This window comes from Papio anubis, chromosome 6 (genome assembly GCF_008728515.1).
Source record: "Papio anubis isolate 15944 chromosome 6, Panubis1.0, whole genome shotgun sequence".
NCBI classification, from domain to species: domain Eukaryota; kingdom Metazoa; phylum Chordata; class Mammalia; order Primates; family Cercopithecidae; genus Papio; species Papio anubis.
The window spans coordinates 161737446-161759776 of NC_044981.1; the positions used below are offsets into that span (position 1 = coordinate 161737446).

At 41.1% G+C, this 22331-nt stretch overlaps 1 long non-coding RNA gene across 1 annotated transcript in view; it reads right to left on the minus strand.

Annotated features, from left to right (window-relative positions):
• Positions 1-21543, minus strand: part of LOC110743195 — a 28164-nt gene extending 6621 nt beyond the window's left edge. The window contains exons 1-2 of the long non-coding RNA XR_002521844.2: positions 16916-21543; positions 7784-8098 (exon numbers count right to left, since the gene is read on the minus strand). This is a non-coding gene — a long non-coding RNA (uncharacterized LOC110743195). The remainder of the gene's footprint in view (positions 1-7783; positions 8099-16915) is intronic.
• Between the last annotated feature and the right edge of the window lie 788 nt (positions 21544-22331).

The following is a 22331-nucleotide window of genomic DNA, read 5'->3' on the forward strand; positions in this document are numbered from 1 at the left end:
CTTCTCCCAGTCTATAGTCATTTTATTTTAAACATTTAGGATTGTTATGTCATCTTTACGAACTGACTCCTTCATTGTTAGGAAATGCTTAACTCCAGCAACAATCCTTATTTAAAAGTCGATTTTATCTTATATTAACATGGCCACTCCCAGCTTTCTTTTTTCAATTATTATATTTTAAGTTATAGGGTACATGTGCACAATGTGCAGGTTTGATACATAGGTATACATGTGCCATGTTGGTTTGCTGCACCCATCAACTCATCATTTACATTAGGTATTTCTCCTAATGCTATACCTCCTCCAATTCCCCACCCCCGACAGACCCTGGTGTGTGACATTCCCCGCCCTGTGTCCATGTGATCTCATTGTTCGGTTCACATCTCTGAGTGAAAACATGTGGTGTTTAGTTTTCTGTCCTTGTAATAGTTTGCTGAGAATGATGGTTTCCAGCTTCATCCATGTCCCTACAAAGGACATGAACTCTTTCTTTTTTATGGCTGCATAGTATTCCATGGTGTATATGTGCCACATTTTCTTAATCCAGGCTATCATTGATGGACATTTGGGTTGGTTCCAAGTCTTTGCTATTGTGAGTAGTGCCACAATAAACATATGTGTGCATGTGTCTTTATAGTAGCATGATTTATAATCCTTTGGGTATATACCTAGTAATGGGATTGCTGGGTCAAATGGTAATTCTAGTTCTAGATCCTTGAGCAATCTCTACACTGTCTTCCACAATGGTTGAACTAATTTACACTCCCACCAACCGTGTAAAAGCATTCCTATTTCTCCACATCCTCTCCAGCATCTGTTGTTTCCTGACTTTTTAATGATTGTCATTCTAACTGGCGTGAGATGGTGTCTCATTGTAGTTTAGGCAATACAATTCAGCACATAGGCATGGGCAAGGACTTCATGACTAAAACACCAAAAGCAATGGCAACAAAAGCCAAAATAGGCAAATGATATCTAATTAAACTAAAGAACTTCTGTATGGGAAAAGAAACTACCATCAGAGTGAACAGGCAACCTACAGAATGGGAGAAAATGTTTGCAATCTACTCATCTGACAAAGGGCTAATATCCAGAATCTACAAAGAACTCAAACAAATCTACAAAAAAAAAAAAAATCAAAAAGTGGGCAAAGGATATGAACAGACACTTCTCAAAAGACATTTACGCAACCAACAGACACATGAAAAAATGCTCATCATCGCTGGTCATCAGAGAAATGCAAATCAAATCCCAGCTTTCTTTTCAAAGTGTTTGCATGGGATGTCGTCTTCCCATGCCTGTGCATTTAAAGGGGGTCACCGGTAGATGACATTGGTTGAGCCTTGCTCTATTTTGTGTCTTTCAATTTTAATGTTTGGGTCATATACATTTATTGTATTTTCTTTTTCAATGTAGTCAGGTTTACATCTACCATCTTACTATTGGCTTTGTAATTGTCCCATATGTTCTTTGTCACTGTTTTGCTATTTTCTGTGCCTTTATGGGATTTATATTTTTTACCTTTATGTTTTACATTTTTAGTGGTGTCTCTATGGAATACAATATATACCTTTACATAATCACACTCTACCTTCAGATAATACGAGGCCACTTCGCTTACAGTGTAAAAGCCCTGAACGCAATGTGCTTCCACTTCCCTCCTATTCTTTAAGCTCTTGTGCTTTTGAACTTCTGTAAATGTGATGAATTCCACAATATATTGCTACTATTTTTACTTTAAACAGTCAGTTATCTTTTAAAGAGGAAAATACAAGAGAAAGTGAAACGTTTTTACTCAGCCAAACCGTCACCATTTCCAGTGTTCTTTGTTCCTTTATATAGAAGCAATTTCCATCTAGTGTCACTTTCTTGACCCAACGAACTTCCTTCTACATTTCATGTGGTGCAGCTGAACAATAATGAGTACTTTTGTTTTTGTGTTTTTGAAAATATTTTTACTTTTTATAGAATACTAGATTGACAGGGTTATTTTTTTCCCTAGCATTATCAGAATTTTTAAGATGCTAACTGTCTCCGGCTTGCATATTTTCTATCGCTAAGTCTGTAATGGTTCATATATTTGGTCTTCTATGTCTTTTTTCCTCCAACTCCTCATAAGACTTTCTCTTCCTCATTTATGTCAGGCAATGTTTTTAGCTTCATAAATCTGTGAATTTACAGTTTTCCTCATATTTTAACAAATTTTTAACCATTATTATTATCTTATTTATTTATTTATTTATTTTTTGAGTTGATGTCTTGCTCTGTCACCCAGGCTGGAGTATAGTGGCACAATCTTGGCTCACTGCAACCTCCGCCTCCCAGGTTCAAGTGATTCTCCTGCCTCAGTCTCCCGAGTAGCTGGGATTACAGACATGCACCACTACACCAGGCTGATTTTTGTATTTGAGTAGAGACGGGGTTTCACCATGTTGGCCAGGCTGGTCCCGAACTCCTGACCTCAGGTGATTCATCCACCTCTGCTTCCCAAAGTGCTGGGATTACAGACGTGAGCCACCATGCTTGGCCACCATTGTTTCTTTGACTATCTTTCCTCCCCTCATTTCCTCTGGTCCTTCAATTTTATGGATGTTAGACTGCTCGCTACAATTGTCCCACACTGAGGTTCTGTTAAGGTTTCTTGTTTTAGTCTATTTCTGTGTCTGCTTCTATTTCAATATTTTCTATTGCTTGTTATCAAGTTTGCCAGTGTTTCATTTTGTTTACTATGCTGTCATTTCATCCACTGGCATAATCTTTTTCATCTTTATAAATAACATTAGGTTCCTTTTATGCTTTTTATTTCTCTCCTCAATGTTTTGCTTTAATTTTATGAACATGTTTGTAATATTCATAATACCTATTTTAAGGTCCTTGTCATTTCTGGACCTGTGTTAACTGGTTTTTCTCTTTCAGGTCACTGTTTGCTGTTTCTTTACATGTTGATAACTTTCTGTAGGATGCTAGACATTGTGAATGTTACATTATTATGTGTTTGGATTGTGTTTTCTCCGTTTTGGATGTGTTTTGTTTCCTCGTTTGTTTGTTGTTATATTTTGCTCCGTTTTGTTTTGTTTTAACAGACAATTATGAATCCAGTTGAGCCTCTGAAGTTTTATGATTCAGGAAAGTCAGCTCTAGAGTAGTCTTTACTTTCGGGCAATTTAGCCCTACTTCTAGGGTGGCACTGCTATATCCAGTGGTTGCCAAAGGATTCAAAAGTGTTTTTACTCCAGCTGTCTTGAGGTTTAGCTGTCTCCTGGCCCCAGCCCTGTGTGGGATATCAGAACCACTTGCCTTGCAGCTCCTCAGCTGTTGCTCTTCTGCTGGCTCCATAGAGTCCCACACTACCCATGTGGGCAGATTGGTATTCAGCACAGGCTCAAAGAACCCCTGAGGTATGTTCCTGGAGCTGGTTCTCTGCATAACTCCCAGCAATTCTGTATTATATCCTGCACATTTTAGCAACTTTTGTCTCCCTACCTGCCAGTCACTGTGTCTTTGACTCTGTAAGGTTATGGACTCGTGACCACCCTCTCTGTTCTAAGGATCATCTCGCTAGTTTCTTTCTCTCAGGGAACATCATACCATACTGTTGTTGAATATCTGAAAGCAGTTATTTCATAATTTTGTCCAATTTTTTATAGCAGAGAGGTAAATCTAACTCCAGATTATCCATCAATTGATAAAAGTAGAATTTCCCCCAGGAGTCATCTTTTAATATTTAGTGAAAATCATCATGTATTAGATCCCTGTGGCACTGCAACAAATTTCCACAATCTTGGTTTAAAACAACGGAAATTTACTACCTACTGGTTCTGGAAGCCAGAGTCTGACACGAAGGAGCTGGCAAGGCTATATTCCCTGCAGAAGCTTCGAGAGGGATCTCTTATTTGCCCCTTCAAGCTTCTGGGGTATATTGGGCTTCCTTGACTTGTACCTGCATCATATGGGGAAAGTTCTGAAAAACAGAACTTTCCACTTAGATTCCAGTCTAACCTCCTTATTTAAAAATATGAATATTGAAGCCCAAAAATATGAAGCAGACATTCTTGTTTGGAAAGCAGATGAAATGCACAGATTCTCAGACCATATCATCAGAAATTCTGATTCAGTAACCTTGGACTAAGATGGGAGAATCTGAATTTTCCAAAATCCAAAGAAGATCCTGATGCAAATAGCCAGTGAATCACACTGAGAAAGAGCATTCAAGGAGCTCTCACCTGGTCAGCAAACGAGGTAAGCAACCAAGTCCACAAACCAAAGGAACATGAAACAACCTCCAAGTAAAGAGCTTGATAAACCCGCAAGTTCAGTACCAATTATTCTAGATTTTGCTACATTTTGTTGACTCCAAGAGCAGGAAATGATAAAATATTCTCTATAATACTTAATTCTAGCCTCTCTGGCAACATTATCACTAGCATTTTTGCTTGAATTCCTAAAGAGATGGACCCCACCTTCTCTAAAGCTTGACTCCCCAGCAAGCTGATCAAATGGCAAGTCATTGGCTCATGTTTGGGGGTCTTTTGTACCTATAAACTCACCAAGAAGTGAGGAAACTCTAGATACAAGCTCGTGAGCACTTTCTTCATGAAAATTGCCATCTTTAGGCTCATTAAGTTCTCTGAAATATCAACACACTCCTAGGTTCCCTACTGATGACAACTATAAAGTTGTCCCCAACACCTATTCTGGTCAGGGACTTCACAGGGCATATGTTCAGATATTCTGATGGCTTTAAAGAGAGGAAAGTTGGGGCCAGGCGCGGTGGCTCACACCTGTAATTCCAGCACTTTGGGAGGCTGAGGTGGGCAGATCACAAAGTCAAGAGATAGAGACCATCCTGGCTAACCCGGTGAAACCCCATCTCTACTAAAAATACAAAAAATTAGCTGGGCGTGGTGGCGGGTGCCTATAGTCCCAGCTACTCAGGAGACTGAGGCAGGAGAATGGCATGAACCCGGGAGACGGGGCTTGCAGTGAGCCAAGATTCCACCATTGCACTCCAGCCTGGGTGACAGAGCGAGACTCCATCAAAAAAAAAAAAAAAAAAAAAAAAAGGAAAGTTGTCAATGTGGGAGTTAGTCTCCTGAAGGAAAGTTGTCAATGTGGGAGTTATCCTCTTGGGAAGTCTTTAAGGATCATTGCATTGCAGCTGTGGAAATCAACTCTAGAGAGACATGAAATTTAAGAACTTACTAGAGTCATAGTCCAAGAGACAGAGGCAGGGCACAACACATAGGGGCCCATATGGGAAGAACTCCAGGGAGCAAGCTTGACCAAGCAGGTAGGAAACTGAGAGAGTCTGGATCAGTGGATAAGGGTATTTAATGGGGGACAGCGTGGAGCAAGCACACAAGCAAAAGGCTTGAAGAGATTTTACTGGTGTGTTTGAGTGTCACTAGGTCACAGCCAGGGGAGGACAAGAAGGGAAGACTGTGACAGTGACCAGCGTTGTCCCACTGGTGCTCCTGGTCTCCTGGGCCCACTGCTTACAGCTCACTTGTGGTGGTGTTGAGGCATCAGGAAAATAGAAGATTTTAAAATTTGCAGTACAAGAGGAGATAAATAAAATGTTCTTAATTTAGTAACTTGTCCTTGAAATCTTTCTCTTTTTTTTTTTGCATTCCATAGAACAATAGAAAACAAGGGTGGGGGAGGGGGAGAAAAAGTGGTATGCAATGATGCTTAAAATGGTTAAAATATAATATGTATGTGAAAGTTTAAATGACTGACATTTTGAGCCAAGGAGCAGCTGGAAAATGATTTTTACCTGTGTGTTCTCAGAGCCAAATCAGTCAATTTAATCAACCTAAATGAATTTTTAAAAATCAAACTTGTTGTATTAGTCTGTTCTCACACTGCTATGAAGAAGTACCTCAGACCAGGTAATTTATAAAGAAAAGAGGTTTAATTGACTCACAGTTCTGCGTGGTTGGGGAGGCCTCAGGAAACTTACAATCGTGGCAGAAGACGCCTCTTCACAGGGTGGCAAGAGAGAGAATGAATGCAAGCAGAGGAAATGCCAGTTGCTTATAAAACCATCAGATATTGTGAGAACTCACTCACTATCATGAGAACGGCATGGGGGAAACCACCCTCCATGATTCAGTTACCTCCACTTGATTCCCCTTGACACACGGGGATTATGGGGATTAAAAATCAAGATGAGATTTAGGTGGGGACACAAAGCTTAACCTTATCTCTGGTTAAAGGAAAAACCCCAGTGAATACTAAAGTTTCTATTTGAACAGGTTAAATATTATAAAAACACAAGAAAACTAACATTAAAAGTGAATGTGCAGAGTGATGTAAGAAATATTTCTTTTATCCATTGAAGAAAATGAAAATTATACAAAAATTGGGTTTGAAATCTTGTCATTTACATTTGAATCTAAAGAAGGTAATGTGGACTAAGCCATATTCATCACAGTGTATAGCATATAGAAGGGTCTTAAATATTTGAACAACACTATTGGGATAGACATGTTTTCTGGAATAGAAAGACTTAGCTTTTAATAAAACTGCTTCATTATTATTATTACAGAATAAATGATGTAAAGAATCCATGAATATTAAAATAAGTTGCTGGGTGAAATTTAATATTTCTGCTGAATTCTGTAAACTCCTAACCTGACAAAATTAATAGCAATAAATATACCAATTCACTTATATATCTATATACTGCATTTCATTTACACATGAGACTTAAGCCAATTTAAATAAAAATACATTGATTTGTCAAAAGTAAACAGTAACTTATGGCAACACTTTTATGAAAAGTGTCATGTAGTTTACAGACATCTCAATATCATCTATGGATACTAAGTTTCTCTTAAATCCTCTGTTCTATTCCACCCCATGCAGTTACTTTTATTATCCATTATCTCCATTTGTGTCACTTCAGTAGGTCACCACAAATGTATCACAGGCAAATTGAACAGAAATATTCATCTGAGATGAATATTTCATCCTTTCACTATAAAGATTTCTTTTTGTCAAGTGAAGTGTCTCCATAGAAAGTCTTGAGTGAAAAATAGTAAGTGTAAATGGAATGCAAAATGGAAAATACTTTTAGCTATTTTTAAATGACTGGATATGAGAATAAAAACATCAAGCTGGAAGCAGGGGGTAGGCAGCAAGGTGGGTGTATGTGGGAATGGCACAGAAGAGTAAGCCCAAAAGAGCCGCTACGGAAGCAGCTACAACCTACAGTTCTCAGCAGTGATGATTTGCAAGAGCAGATCAACCCAACCTGTGGATCCCAAGGGACACCTTTGCCTGAGCTTTTCATTGATGTGTCCCCCTGAATTCCTAAGGGCTGTTACAAAAGCCTGAGAAGAGGTTCTGGAGGCTTCATATTCATCAAGAATACAGCCAATTCTCAACAAATCAGAAATCTGTAAGTAGACAGAATTCCAAATCAATGCTAGATAATATTTAGATTTTTGCATGATACAAATGGCTTGTCAAGATTTTCCAATGCCTCAAGATTGTCTTTGTATAAATTACTTACTCTTTTGACAAAGTATATCAGAAGCCATTAGTGCAGATCTACCATTGGCTATACGACATAAGGAAGGAGGTCCTCTTCTACCTAGGATGCAGAAACCTGGAAAGTGTTCCTGCCATCCTAGCTAAGAGATAAAGCTAGATAACTTCCAAGTGTAACTTTTTTCTTAACTCATCAGAGAGCTAGGTTCACAGAGCAAGTACGCAGCCTAAAATCAAAGGAACCACATGGTTTTCCAAGGACAGATAAGATAGAGCACTGACTCACCTGTAGCAGAGCACAGGAAGAAGTGATGCTGGAAACCACACTAGCAGACAGGAAAAATTCCGCAAAAACATTGTAAAAATTCCTAAGAGTCGTGTGTGGGCAGGCATGAGATCACAGGGCCTCTAGAAGCCATGGACACAAGAGGAGGTAACACTGACTCAAATACTTTTCTTTATATATTTTCACTAGGTGCTCACAGAAAGGCTTCAGGTAGGGTTGGTTGCCAAAGAAGGCCCTCTGCAGTGGTGCAGCCTTGAGGAGCGGTTGCTTTACTGTTGCAAAAAAGGCACAAAGTAGCTCCTGGACTTTTCTTTCCTATGAAAAAAAGGTTTTATGCCATTAGCAGAGGAGAAAAACGAGTCACATCCAATATATTTATCATGATCCATTGCGGTTGAGGAAAGTGTAAAAGAAAACAGTCCTCTATTATGGGAAAAGTGAGAAAAAACTCCTGGGTCCAACACCCTAAACCAATACAATAGATGTCTACTACCATTGGAGGAGAGAAAAAGAAAATTCCTTTCGTACAAGACCTTCCACAGTCACTGAGAAAGACCTCCAAGACACAGGGCCTGCCTAAGGCTGAGGCTAATCCAGGACAATAAGGGGATGCCCCTCTCCTATCTCTATCACCAGGCTAGCAAGCCCTGGGAAACAAATGACACAGTCTATCACTGAAACAGGGACAAGAGCAAGGAGAGAGACATTTGTATATTCCAAAAAGATATATTTAAGCCCTAACCCCAGTGCATTTGAATGTGACCTCACTCAGAAATAGGATCTTTGGAGATGTGATCAAGTTGAGGTTACTGCATTCAAACGGGCTCTAATCCAATGACTGGTGTCTGTCTAAGATGAGGAAAGTTTGGATGCAGACACAGAGTGAAGCACATCTTCTGAGGACACAAAGACATAGAAGACAGCCACATGAAGGTGGAGACAGAGACTGGAACAATGCTGCCACCGGCCAAGGAAAACCTGGGGCTATAAGAAGCTAGAAGAGGAATGGAGGGGTCTTCCCTGAAGCTGTGGAAGAAATGGCTGTGCTGACACCTTGACTTTAAACATCTAGTCTCCAGAACTGGGAGATAATAAATTTCTGTTGTTGTAAGCCACCACCTTGTGGTAATTTTTTACAGAAGCCATGCAAAGCTAGTAACACCCTTCCCCTGCCACATATAAGACATAAGTATAAAGGAAAGACTGAAAGCTGATGATGGGGAAGAAACACTGAGAAAAGCCCTTCAGCATACCAACCACCACCATAAACACAAGGTAACAATAGAAGAAGTTGAAGCCAGTGGTGCAGTGAATGTAACCAGAACCACAACAAAACCTAAATCCAGCTCAGCCACTGGGTAGATTGACTCGATGACCCATACTAAAAGCCTTTTAGATGAGAAGGATGGACCATTTACAAGCATCAATACTATTGACCTCAGTCTTTAGTGGTCTACAAATGATGTTCAGCATTTAATCAAAAATTATAAGACACACATGCAGACTTTAGCATATCATCTTCAAACTGCTGAAAATCAGAAATGAATCTTAAAGGCTACCAGAAAAAAGGACTGATGACGCACAGAAGAACAACACTAAGAATTATGAAAGATTTCTTATTGGAAAACATGCATAGTAGAATATAATGTCTTTTTTGCCATATTATCCTCATTTGAATTATTTATCATTGTTGTTCTTGCTCTCAGATTGTCTCCCAAATATCCATAAATTTCTTAATGCGTTGAACATTGAGAATATTTCTCTGTTGGCCCTTTCACCTAAAATGTCTATGCCATTTCAACTTTTAAGTTTCAAGACATCTAAAGAACAGACTATTTCATTCTGCCTCACGTTCTCTACATGTATATTCTCCACAGGTACTAATACAGTGCTTTTCACATAGTAGACATCAGCAAATGTGTCTGGAGTTTAATTGAAATTGTTCTTGTCTTATATTGGTTGACTTTTATTTCATCCCAATATTTTTCCTTCCTTATTTAATCTTTTCATAGTATTTAATCATATTCCATGTATATTCATTTTCACTTAGATTACTGAAGTCATCTAAGAAGTTCTGCAACAGGTTTTTTTAATTAAAAAAATTTTTTTAATCAATCAAACTTGCTGAGGTTTACCTTTTTACTAGGAAAAAAATAAGTTGCACATTTCAATATATTTTATTCAATTATGGTGCTTTGCATGAAGAGTTTGTAATGAAGTTATACTAGAAAAAAATCTAACCCTTTCAGAAAATTTTATCTGAAGCTTCTGCATTTTGGCACCCTCTTAAGTTCATATGTTAGAGGACTAACTGTTGATAAGTTACAGAATATTTTTTGATTTGGTTTGATCAAGGTTACAAGATTATTTCAACTTAGAAAGTGTTGTTGTAAATAATGAACATGCATACTTTGACAACTAATTCATTCATTTATCAAATATTTATTAAATATCACATCATCACATGCCAGGCACACATCAAGGCATTTGAAATACATCAATAAGTAAAACAAACAAACAAACAAATAGCATGTTCTCAAGAAGCTTACATTCTAGCAGAAAGTAGAAAATAAGTAGGTAAATTATATAGTGTGTTGGAAGATGATAAATACTCTGGGGAAAGAAAGTAAAGCAAGAGAAAGTGGGTGAGAAGAGAAAGGTTACGTAGCAGAATGAAAATGGGAGAATAGAGCAGAGAAGTATGCAATTTGTTGGAGAAAAACAATCAACAGATTAAATTAAATAATGCAAATTTAGAAATCTATTAAAATGTGACTACTGTATCTCTTTGATCTTTTCTAATTATTATTAACTGTATTCAGAATTTATTGTTATTTTACACTTCAATTTTTATAGTCAACTGAAATCTACAACCACATATTTGTTGTTATGCAAAATTCTAGTATGCAAAAATGTATTTATGAATATCTTCACAACAGTGACAAGAATTTCAACTCCAGTATGTATGGAATTCCATTGTCTCCTCCTGAAGATAATTAGAAAAGGGGAACCTGAGGATTGAGTGTAGAGGTGGAACATAAAGCAGACGGCACAACAGCCATCAAGGTTTTCACAATAAAGATTTAGGAGGAGGAAATGAGGTTAAGAAGTCATACGACAAGACCTCTTACTCTGTTGAGAAGGAGGGTATATTAGTCCATTCTCACACCGCTATAAAGAAATAACTGAGACTGGGTAATTTATAAAGAAAAGATATTTAATTGTCTCATTGTTCTGCAGGCTACACAGGAAGCAAGATGGCCTCAGCAAACTTTCAATCATGGCAGAAGGCAAAGGGGAAGCAGAGAAGTCTTACATGGCTGGAGCACAAGGAAGACAGAGCTGGGGAGGTGCTACACACTTTCAGACAACCAGATCTCATGGTAACTCACTCACTATCATGAGAACAGCATAAAAGGGGAAATCTCCCTACACAATCCAATCACCTCCCACCAGGCACCACCTCCAACATTAGGGATTACAATTTAACACGAAATTTGGGTGACAACACAAACCTAAACCATTTTGTTCCACCCCTGACCCCTCGCAAATCTCATGTTTTCCTAACATTGCAAAATACAATCATGCCTTCCCAACAGTCCCCAAAGGCCTTAACTTATTCCAGCATTAACTGAAAAGTCCAAAGCCCAATGTCTCATCTGAGACAAGGCAATCTCTTCCATCTATGAGCCTGTAAAGTCAAAAACAAGTTAGTTACTTCCAAGACACAATAGGGATATAGGTATATAAGTATTGGGTAAATACCCCTTCTCCAAAATGGATAAATTAGTCAAAAGAAAGGGGCTACAGGCCCCATGCAAGTCTGAAGCCCAGCAGGACAGACAATCTTAAAGCTCAAAAACAATCTCCCATGATTTCATGTCTCAAGTCCAGACCACACTGATGCAAGGGGTGGACTCCCAATGCCTTGGGCAGCCCCACCCCTGTGACTTTGCAAGGCACAGCCCCCACAGCTGCTCTCAAGGGCTGGCATTGAGTGCCTGTGGCTTTTTCAGGCACAGGGTGCAAGCTGTCAGTGTATCTACTATTCTGTGGTATGGAATAAGGTAGCCCTCCTCTCACAGCTCCACTAGGCAGTGACCCCATGGGGATTCTGTGTGGGGGCTCCAACCTCACATTTCCCCTCTGCACTGCTCTAGTAGAGGCTCTTTATGAGGGCTCTGCCTCTGCAGCAGGCTTCTGCCTGGACATCTAGGCTTTTCCATATATCTTCTAAAATCTAGGCAGAGAATTCCAAGCCTCAAGTTTCACACTCTGTGTACCCGCAGGCTTCACACCATGTGGAAGCTGCCAAGGCTTACAGCTTGCATCCTCTGAGCAACCCTAGTACCTGGGCTTCTTTGAGCTATGGCTGGAGCTGGAGTGACTGAGATGAAGGGAGTAACCCAAGAAGCAACCCAAGGCTGCACAGGGGAGTGGGGCCCTGGGTCGTGCCCGTGAAACCACTCTTCCCCACTAGGCTTCCAGAATTTTCATGGGAGGGGCTTCCATGAAGGTCTCTGAAATGCCTTCAGGCGTTTTTCCCATTGTCTTGACTATTAGTAGCTGCCTTCCTTTCCATTATGCAGATTTCTGCAGCCTACTTGACGTCCTCCCCTGAAAATGGGTTTTCCTTTTCTACCAAGTGGCCAGGCTACAAATTTTCCAAACTTTTACACTCTACTTTTTAAATGTAAGTTTGTTTTATGTTATTTCTTTGCTCACAAATATGAGCATAGGCTGCTAGAAGCAGCCAGGCCCAATCTTGACCACTTTGCTGCTTAGACATTTCTTCAACCAGATACCCTAAATCATCACCCTCAAGTTCAAAGTTTCACAGATTCCTTGGGCAGGGACACAATGCCTCCAACCTCTCTGCTATTGCATAACAAAAGTTACTTTTGTTCCAGTTCCCAATAAGATCCTCATCCCCATCTGAGACCACCTTATCTTGAACTTCATTGTCCAAATTACTATTAGCATTTTGGTCCCAACAATTTAACAAGTCTCTAGAGAGTTCCAAACTTTCCCTCACCTTCTTATCTTCCTATCTTCTTCTGAGCCCTCCACACTCTTCCTAACTCTGCCCATTACCCTGTTCCATAGATGCTTCCACATTTTCAGGTATCTTTACAGCAATACCCCTCTCCTGGTACCAATTTTCCATAATAGTCCATTCTTGCACTGCTATAAAGAAATACCCGAGAATGGGTAATTTATTCTAAAAAAAGAGGTTTAATTGGTTGATGGGTCTGTAAAAAAGAAGTCTAATTGGCTGATGGTTCTGCAGGCTCTACATGACACATGCTAGAAAGGCCTAAGAAAACTTATTATGCAATCGTGGCAGAAGACAAAGGGGAATCAGGTACGTCTTACATTGCCAGAGCAGGAGGAAGACAGAAAGGTGCTACACACTTTTAAAAAAAAACAGATCTCATCATAACTTACCCACTATCACAAGAACAGCACCAAAGGGGAAATCTGCCACCATTAGCCAATCACCTCACACCAGCCACCACCTCCAACATCGGGGATTACAATTTGATAGGCAGTTTGGGCAGGGACACAGACCTAAATCATATCAAAAGAAGTTAAGAAATGTGTAAAAAAAAAAATACATAATTGTCTTATTTTAAATATCTGTGAACATTTGTCTATCTGGAGCAAACCCACTGGCTCATGTCCACCAATGTGGTAAAGAAACCTGCACCAATGAACTGAGCTGAAGCCAAGGCCTCAGTGCCGAAGCTAGTGGCTCTTATCATAGGAAGAATGAAGTGCACCTACTAGTTCTGTTACCCCAGCTTTATTAAAGTGTACAATAGACAAATTAAAATTGTATTCACAGTCATGCATCGCATAAGGATGCTTCAGTCAAAGACAGACCATAAGATTATAATACAAGTGAAAACTTTCTAGCCTCTAGTACTGTACTAAGATTTTAGTGCAACATATTACCTGTTCTGTGTTTGGATATGTCTATATACACAAATACTTTGTGTTACAACTGCCTACAGTATTCAGTACAGTAACATGCTGTACGGGTTTGTAGCCTAAGAGCAATAGACTATACCATAGAGCCTAGGTATGTAGTAGTCTATGACATTTAGGTTTGTGTCAGTACAATCTATGATGATTGCACAATGACAAAATTGCCTGACAATGTATTCCTTAGAATGTAACACTATTGCTAAGCAATGCATAACTGCAATTACAGTGTACAATGTGATGTCTTGATATATGTGTATACATTGTAAATTGATTAAATTAAGCTTTAATATATCCATCGCCTCATATATTTATCTTTTTTTGTGATAAGAACATTTAAGATCTGCCTTCTTGGCAATTTTTAAGTATACAATACATTGTCAACAATGGACACCATGCTGAAAAATAGACCTCCAGAAATAGACCTTTAGGTAGACATAGTCCTCCTGTCTACCTAAAACTTTGTACCCTTTTATTAACACCTCCCCCATCTCCCACCCTATCCTCTGGCAACCATATTTCACTTTTTGCATCTATGAGTTTGACTTTTTTAGATTCCATATGTAAGTGGTATCATGTGACATTTGTGTTTCTGTGTTGGACTTATTTTATCCAACATAATGTCTATGTTCATCTGTGTTTTCATAAATGACTGGATTTCATTATTTTCCAAGGCTGAATGGTATTCCATCATTTATATATACCACATTTTCTTTATTCATTCATCTCTTGATAGATACTTGGGTTGATTCCATATCTTGACTATTGTGATTAGTGCCACAATGAGCATGGAAATACAGATAACTCTTGAAGACACTGATTTCATTTCCTTGGGATATACCCAGGAGTGAATTGCTGGATCATATGGTAGTTCTATTTACGGTTTTTTGAGAAACCTCCACGCTGTTCTCCATAATGGTTGTGCCAACAGTGTGTCTCCTGGCTCTCGTCATCATGCAATGTTGAAGAACACAGACTCTGGAGCCAGACCCATCTCACGCTCATGAACACTATGAATTCAGCCATGTTGTTGGCCTCATAGTGCTTTCTCTAGTGTTCTTTCCGTGAGATGAGAATGACAATGGTACCTACTCTTGTGGGAGGTATGAGGATTAAGCAGATTAACTTACATGAGGCACTTAGAGCATCAGAATAAGTGTTCCCAAGTTCATGGTGCCCATCACTGTTTCAGGCATGGTGGACAGAGTGGACAAAACAGGGTTAAATCCTGGAATTCTTGGAGCTGACATTCAAACAAGGGGAAACAGGCAATAAACTAAATAAATAAGTAAAATAAATAGAATATTATATAATAGATACGCTTTGGAGAAGAATTAAGCAGGCATGTTGGATAGTAGAGGTGGGGTTGTGATTTTGAATAAGGTAGTCATGGAAGGCACCTCTGAGCCAACACTCAGCTCAGTTCTCAATAGAGGGCCTGCAGATTCTAGGGAGGGGGCAGGGCAGTGTTCTGAGGCAGGATGTCTGGGCACCTTAGAGAGGCCACTTTCCTTGGAGTGAAATCAATGAGGGGACAGTGGCAGGAGGAAGGACCACAGAGCCTTCAGGGCAGGAGCCCCGGGGAGCCTGGAGGCACTGTAAGAAATTTGGATGGTGATATCATCTGGGTCTGTATTCCCATCAAACTCTCATCTTGAATTGGAATTGGAATTGTAATCCCCACGTGTTGGGGGAGGGTCCTCATGGGAAGTGATTACATCATGGGGCCAGTTCCCCATGCTGTTCTCATGATAGTGAGTGAGTTCTCACAAGATCTGATGGTTTCATAGGGACTTTTTCGCGCTTTGCTCTACACACTTCTTTCTCCTGCCGCCATGTGAAGGACACATTTGCTTGCCCTTCTGCCACGATTGTAAGTTTCCTGAGGTCTCCCCAGCCCTGCAGAACTGTGAGTCGATTAAGTCTCTTTCCTTTATAAATTATCCAGTCTCAGGCAGTTATTTATAGCAGCATGAACACGGACTAATATAGACGGTCTGTGAGGCAGTGGATGTCATGGGGTGGCCTCAAGTTCTAGGAAGACACACAGGGTGTTGAACTTGGGGGAACAAAGGAAAGAAGCAGGGGACTGAAGGAAGTGGCCTATACTCCAGGCAAAATACACTGATGGCTCAGCCTGCAGTAGTGCCATTAATGGCAGTGAAGTTCTGAAGCTTCTCTGAAGATAAAGCAAATGGAGCTATGTTTAGCAGGGGGAGGTAACATTAGTATCTATCACAGCTATCTTGATGAATTCCTATCACAGAAGATGAGCAGAAGTGGTGAGCAGAGAGCTAGCAACCAGGCTACTTCTGACCATAGCCATAAGACATTTTGCTGACATGGATGCTCATTCTTGAATTCTGCACAGGTAAAAGACCTGTAGGTCTATGCTCCACAACATTACCTATACATATGGGAAAATACATTCACTAAAAGTTTAATTAACATATTTCATATAGTTTGCAAAGTATTAACATTTTCTCATAGTAGAGAGACCTGGGAACATACAATAAGTCAATAAGGCAAACACCCGACTGTGACTGGGCAGGCTGGAGAGCAGCTGTGGCACCCAGCCTGAGTCTGGAACAGAATTCTCTAAATCCCAACCAACAATGCACCTCTCACTGAAGCAATCCACCCAGAAAGCAGTGTGGGATTTGTATTACTGCATCCTTAGTCAAGCAGATATCATTTTGTTTCCAATTCTGGGCTTTGATTTCAGTGAAATGTGTAAAGATGGGAGGGGCTCCGGGGTGGGAATCCTTTCAGAATTGCTACTTCTCAGGGATCCCCATCCAGAAAGATAAAAACAGAAACTCATCCTGGGCAACATAGACAGACTCTGTCTCTACAAAAATAAAAAAAAAATCAGTTGGGCATGGTGGTGTAGACTGTAGTCCCACCTACTCAGGAGGCTGAGGTAGGAGGAAAACTTGAGCCTGGGAGGTCGAGGCTGCAGTGAGCCATGACTGTGCCACTGCACCCCAGTCTGGGGGACAGGGTGAGATCCATCTCAAAGAAAAAAACTAAAAATTTATAAAAAATTAAAATTTATTTAAACTGCAGCATACGTGTTGTAGGTTAGATATTTAGAACAATGTTCCTAGAGAGAGGTGAACATATGTCCAAAAGAAATATTACCTTTCTTGGTGAAATTTAAGAATGTCTGAGGGTGTGGTGGAAGAAAGGATAAAAATGCCAAAATCAGAATATTCCTCTTGGTTAATTTCAGGACCGATCCACACAGATGCAGAAAGTCAAGCTTGATAACAGGCAGGAACATGCTTCTGAGAACCCTCCATATAGGGCGACAGAAGGCAGCACAGAGCCTGCGGCCAGAGGCCAAGCTGAGCCAGGCAGGAGTCAGCGTCACTGTGCTCTTTGTTGAGTAATAAATACACTCTACTCTAGGTGTGCTCCTTTTCAAGGAAGGTAATATATAAATCTGAATTTCAAACATATGTCAAATAACTTCTTCGTATTTTAAAATCTCATCCTTTTTTGTAGGAATAATAACAGTCTTGAGTTTAAACAGCTCTACACAGTGTACGCAACTCCGGACAATTCCTGTGTTTTATCAATCTTTGTTTCTCCAGCACTGGCCTGCACGTAGTCAGCACTCAGTCAAGTTTTATGAATAAATGCTTGAGTGCATGAAATATTAACAATGTTCTTTCTGATCAGACTCTTGGGTGTGAGGAATGGAAATTCAACTGAACTCGCCTAAGCAAGCAAAGGAAGGCTCTGCTGGCCAGAACTCAGACACCCAAGGCAGGGTCGGGCCATGTGAACTCCGCCTGGTGGGGTCAAGAACCAACTTCCACCACTCAGAGGCCACTTGGCATGTCCATCCCTTCCTTTCCTGCTTCTGATGGGCTCTCCCTCTTCACTGTGGGTGCAGATATGGCCAGCACCTACCCAGGTCCCTCCCCTGACCCGGGATGCCCTCTGCATCTTGGTGGGCAGTTTCCACACTCTCCCCCTGTCCTGTGCCTCTCTGCCTGAGAGCTCTCCCGGTCACAGAGGCTTGCCGGCTCATGCAGGGGGATGGGAGTGATGGTGCACCCCCAGGAGCACTTCCTTAACTCCCCAGCCAGTGGAAGACAGGTGTTGGTGGATAATCGCCTCCACTTCCGCTCTGCATGATGTGCTCATTCAGGGATGTCTCACACAGTCTCTCGAGGTGCCCCAGGTGATCGCTGCAGTTACTGGTGTCTTCAAAAGAACTGTCTCATCAGACTTGATCTTCAATTCATTATCTTGAGTTGTTGTTACCATCATTTCCAGTGTTGAAAGAGGGAAACTTGAAGCCTTGAGGCACCAGAACAGAGGCAAAGTCCCACCCGGCTCAGTTTCCTACTGAGACCCACAGTCCTGCCAGCCACCGAGCTGGGGCCAGGTGGTCACATGTATCCACTTTTGCTTCACTGATGGGAAGTTTCCATCAAACACCTGGGGTTCTTCCTTGTACTCTGGATATTGTACCAGTGAGAGTCACCTTAGCTCCAAAGGTCATGGTGATTCACATGCCAAAGACACTTGAAACTACATGAGTGAAACAAGGACAAGATAAAAAGTCATTTATAGTCTCGCACATCAATAAAGGAAATGCAATGGTCAAACCAGCTTATTAGAAATGTGAATAGTGGCGTTCTAAGAATGAATAGCTAATATTTACATTTCTGAAGCAATTAGATGATAAATGTTCATCCATTCTACAAGTGTGTAAACCAATTTTATATGTGTGCGAAATCCTTTATATTGGAAGAAATCAATAAGAGATCAGTTTTATTTTGCTACTGAAAGAAACTTTTACCACAATTTTATCATTTCTGCCAAAAATTCTAGGTTCAGCATGTGTTGAAAGCACAGGAAAATGTGTAGCAAAGCACTGTCAGGAGCAGAGGGAAAACCTGAATTACCTTCAGTGAACCAAGAGGATTTGAAATGGAAAAGACAGTGAAACAAATAATTACCTTGAAATATATTTTAAATATGCAATTGCTTATAAGGGTGCAAGCATTTCAGAAAAGTCCAGGATTTGTTAAAAGAGAAGCTAATAAGAAATCCAAATAAAATGTATACAGTCATGCACTGCATAATGACACCTTGGTCAATGACAGACGACATATTCGACAATGGTCCCATAAGGTTATAATGCTCTATTTCTACTCTACCTTTTCTATGTTGAGATATGTTTAGAAACACAAATACTTATCATGGCATTACAATGGCCTACAGTATTCAGTACAGTCACATACTGCACAGGTTTGTAGCTTAGGAGAAACAGGCTACACCATCCAGCCTAGTTGTATGGTAGGCTCTACCATGTAGGTGTGTATAACTACGTGCCACGATGTTCACACACCCAGGAAATCGTCTAATGACACATCTCTCAGAATGAATTCCCATATCCTGAATGGCTGGATTCAGAGATAGTTTTAAGTAACTCTGAATCCAGTAACAGTTAAGTAAAAATGAAGTATCTGAAGTCATGTGTAAAAAGTCACATCCAACATTTATTTCTCAGGAAGGATGGGCTAGATGGGAATCTCAGAGCATGCCGCTAATGGTTAATTTTGTGTGTCCACTTAAGTGGGCGGCAGTATGCCCAGATAGATCCCTGGCTTAATCTTTCCAGGTGTGTCTGGAAGGGTGTTTCTCCAGGGGAGATTGACATTGAGTTGGTGGACTGAGGAAAGCAGATGGCTTCCAAGTGTGGGTGGGCCTTCAGCAATGCACCTCTGGCCTGAACAGGACAAAATAGCACTGAAAGGGCAACTCCTCTCCGCCTGGGAACTTGAGCTGAGACATCTGTTTTCTCCCGCGCTCAGTGCTCCTGGATCACAGGCCTCAGAATTTACACCATGGGCTCTCTGGCTCCCAGGCCTTTGAACTACACTCTGGCTTTCCCGGGTCTCCAGTTTACATGTGACAGATCATGGGAGTTCTCAGTGTCCATTATTGTGTGATCCAATTCCTTGTAATAAATCTCTTTCTAAATAGAAAAAATAGATACAGACACCTCTACAGACATATATGGAATCATTTCTTATTAGCCCTCCTTCTCTAGAGAACCCTAACTAATACAACAGCCCTGCCCTAAATGTGCTTGCCCCACCCTGTGGCTGTAACTGGAGCTGGGGTTAGAGTGGCATTCTTGTGGTTAAGACAAAGTTTCCCTTTCTTTCCTCCACTCAGTCATCCAGCATCCATCCACAGGTGGATTCCTCACCACAACAATGTGACACAGACCGAGTGACTTAGAAATTTATGCCCTTACAGTTCTGGAGGCCAGGAGTCCAAAATTAAGGTGCAGGAGGGGCCGCGCTCCTGCTGAGGGTGCTGGGAAGGGATCAGGCTCCTAGCTTCGGGTAGCTCTAGCATGGCAGTGTCACTCCCACCATCACATGGCATCTGTGTCCTTTTTTATGAGGACACCAGTCATATTGGATTAGCGTCACCCTAATGAGTTCATCTTAACCTATCACCTGCAAAGACCCTATTTCAAAAAAGAAGTCATCTTCTAAGGTACTGGGAGTTAAGACTTCATCTTTTGAAGGGACACAGTTCAAACCATAACAGTCACCAATGCATCAAGCTTTGTGATGATGCTAAAGGTACAGACATGACTGCTGTGGCCTCTTCCTCAAGTGGTTCCCCTCCTGTCCATCCAGGAGTCAGTGACACAGAAATTATATATATATATACACACACACACACACACACATATATAAACACATGCATGCTTACATAGGCACACACATATATATGACATAAATCACAAATATATATGCCATCTGTGGCCGCTCTGGGAGGATAAAGGAGTTTCCCAGAGGATGTGGACATCTGAGCTGACTCTTAAAGACAAAGCTTATTTAGTGTAGCAAGAAACAAGGGAGAAGGGAAGGGTGTTTGTAGGCTGAAAAACCTTCCCCTGTCAGGTCAATGACAGAACCTGTGGTTGTCTGTACGGCCAGGATGCTGGGTGCTGTGACAAAAAGATTGAGACAGGATGCACAGGGGAACTAAAAGGAAATGATGAATACTTTTACCAAGAGTGGGTCAGTCCAGTGCTGTAGACGAGGCCGATGACAGCACCCATGGTTGGAAGTGAGGAAGGGGAATGGCAATGACACCAAACACTCCTTAGGAGAAGTGTGCTGGTGAGGAGGAAGCAGTGAGCGGAAGAAGGTGCTTCAGGATACTTTAGGCTCCAGGCAGTGGATGGCCCAACTCAAAAGAGTTTAAGGGATGAGAAAACATCTCGCATAGTAGAAGACCAGAGATAGGTGGCTTGGGGAGAGCATGACGAGGGTCTTGTCTCAGTCTATAGGCTAGTCCCTCGTTGTGCCCAGCTGGGCAGGTCTACATCAGCTTCTAGACATCCTTCCTCATATCAGTTGCCTGATAGTGGTGAACAGCCACTAGGGCAGCCTGCCTCCCTGTCACCTGGAGGACTCCCTGTCATTCTGGAACACCCCACTCCCAGCTGTGCAATGAAAGCCTTCTCTTTGTCTGATTTGGCCAATTTAGTTTCTATTCTCATTCCTAGACCAATAAGAGGTGCTGGGGGAATACCCATGCCCAGATTAAACCTGCGATCCTGACCAAATGATGAGAAGGACAAGGTCAACACAGCCAGCTTAGTACATTAGAATAACTAGGGAAACTTGGCCGGGCATCGTGGCTCACACCTGTAATCCCAGCACTTAGGGAGACCGAGGTGGGCAGATCACCTGAGGTCAGGAGTTCGAGACCAGCCTGGCCAACATGGTGAAACCCCATCTCTACTAAAAATACAAAAATTAGCTGGGCGTGGTGGCAGGTGCCTGTAATCTCAGCTACTTTGGAGACTGAGGCAGGAAAATCACTTGAACCCAGGAGGCGGAAGTGGCAGTGAACCTGTATAAAGGAACTCCATCTCAAAAAGAAAAAAGAAGAATAACTAGGGAAACTTGTAAAAATTACTAGTATTGGCTGGGCACAGTGGCTCACACCTGTAATTCCAGCACTTTGGGAGGCTGAGGTGGGCAGATCACCTGAGGTAAGGAGTTCGAGACCAGCCTGGCTAATGTGGTGAAACCCCATCTCCATTAAAAAGACAAAAAAATAAGCCAGACATGGTGGGGGCACCTGTGGTCCCAGCTGCTTGGGAGGCCGAGGCAGAAGAATTGCTTGAACCCGGGAGACAGAGGTTACAGTGAGCTGAGATCACACCACTGCGCTCCAGACTGGGCAACAGAGTAAGATTTCATCTCAAAAAAAAAAAAAAAAAAAATTGCTAGTATCCAGGCTCCAGCAAACTCTTGATTTAATTGGTCTGAGTTGAGGCCCAGGCAGCCATATTTTTTAGAAATTTCACCCCATGTCAGTCTAACGTGGAGATAAAATAGAGAACCACTGAATAGGGCTAATGTGGGTTCTACTCTTAAAGCTGGGGGAAGGTCAGGTCCGCTATGTTATGAGGCTATGATACAGGACAGGTGGGTATTTGCTAAAATAAATAAATATAAAATAAGTTAACAACACAGATTCCTTTAGGCAGGCAGAAGTG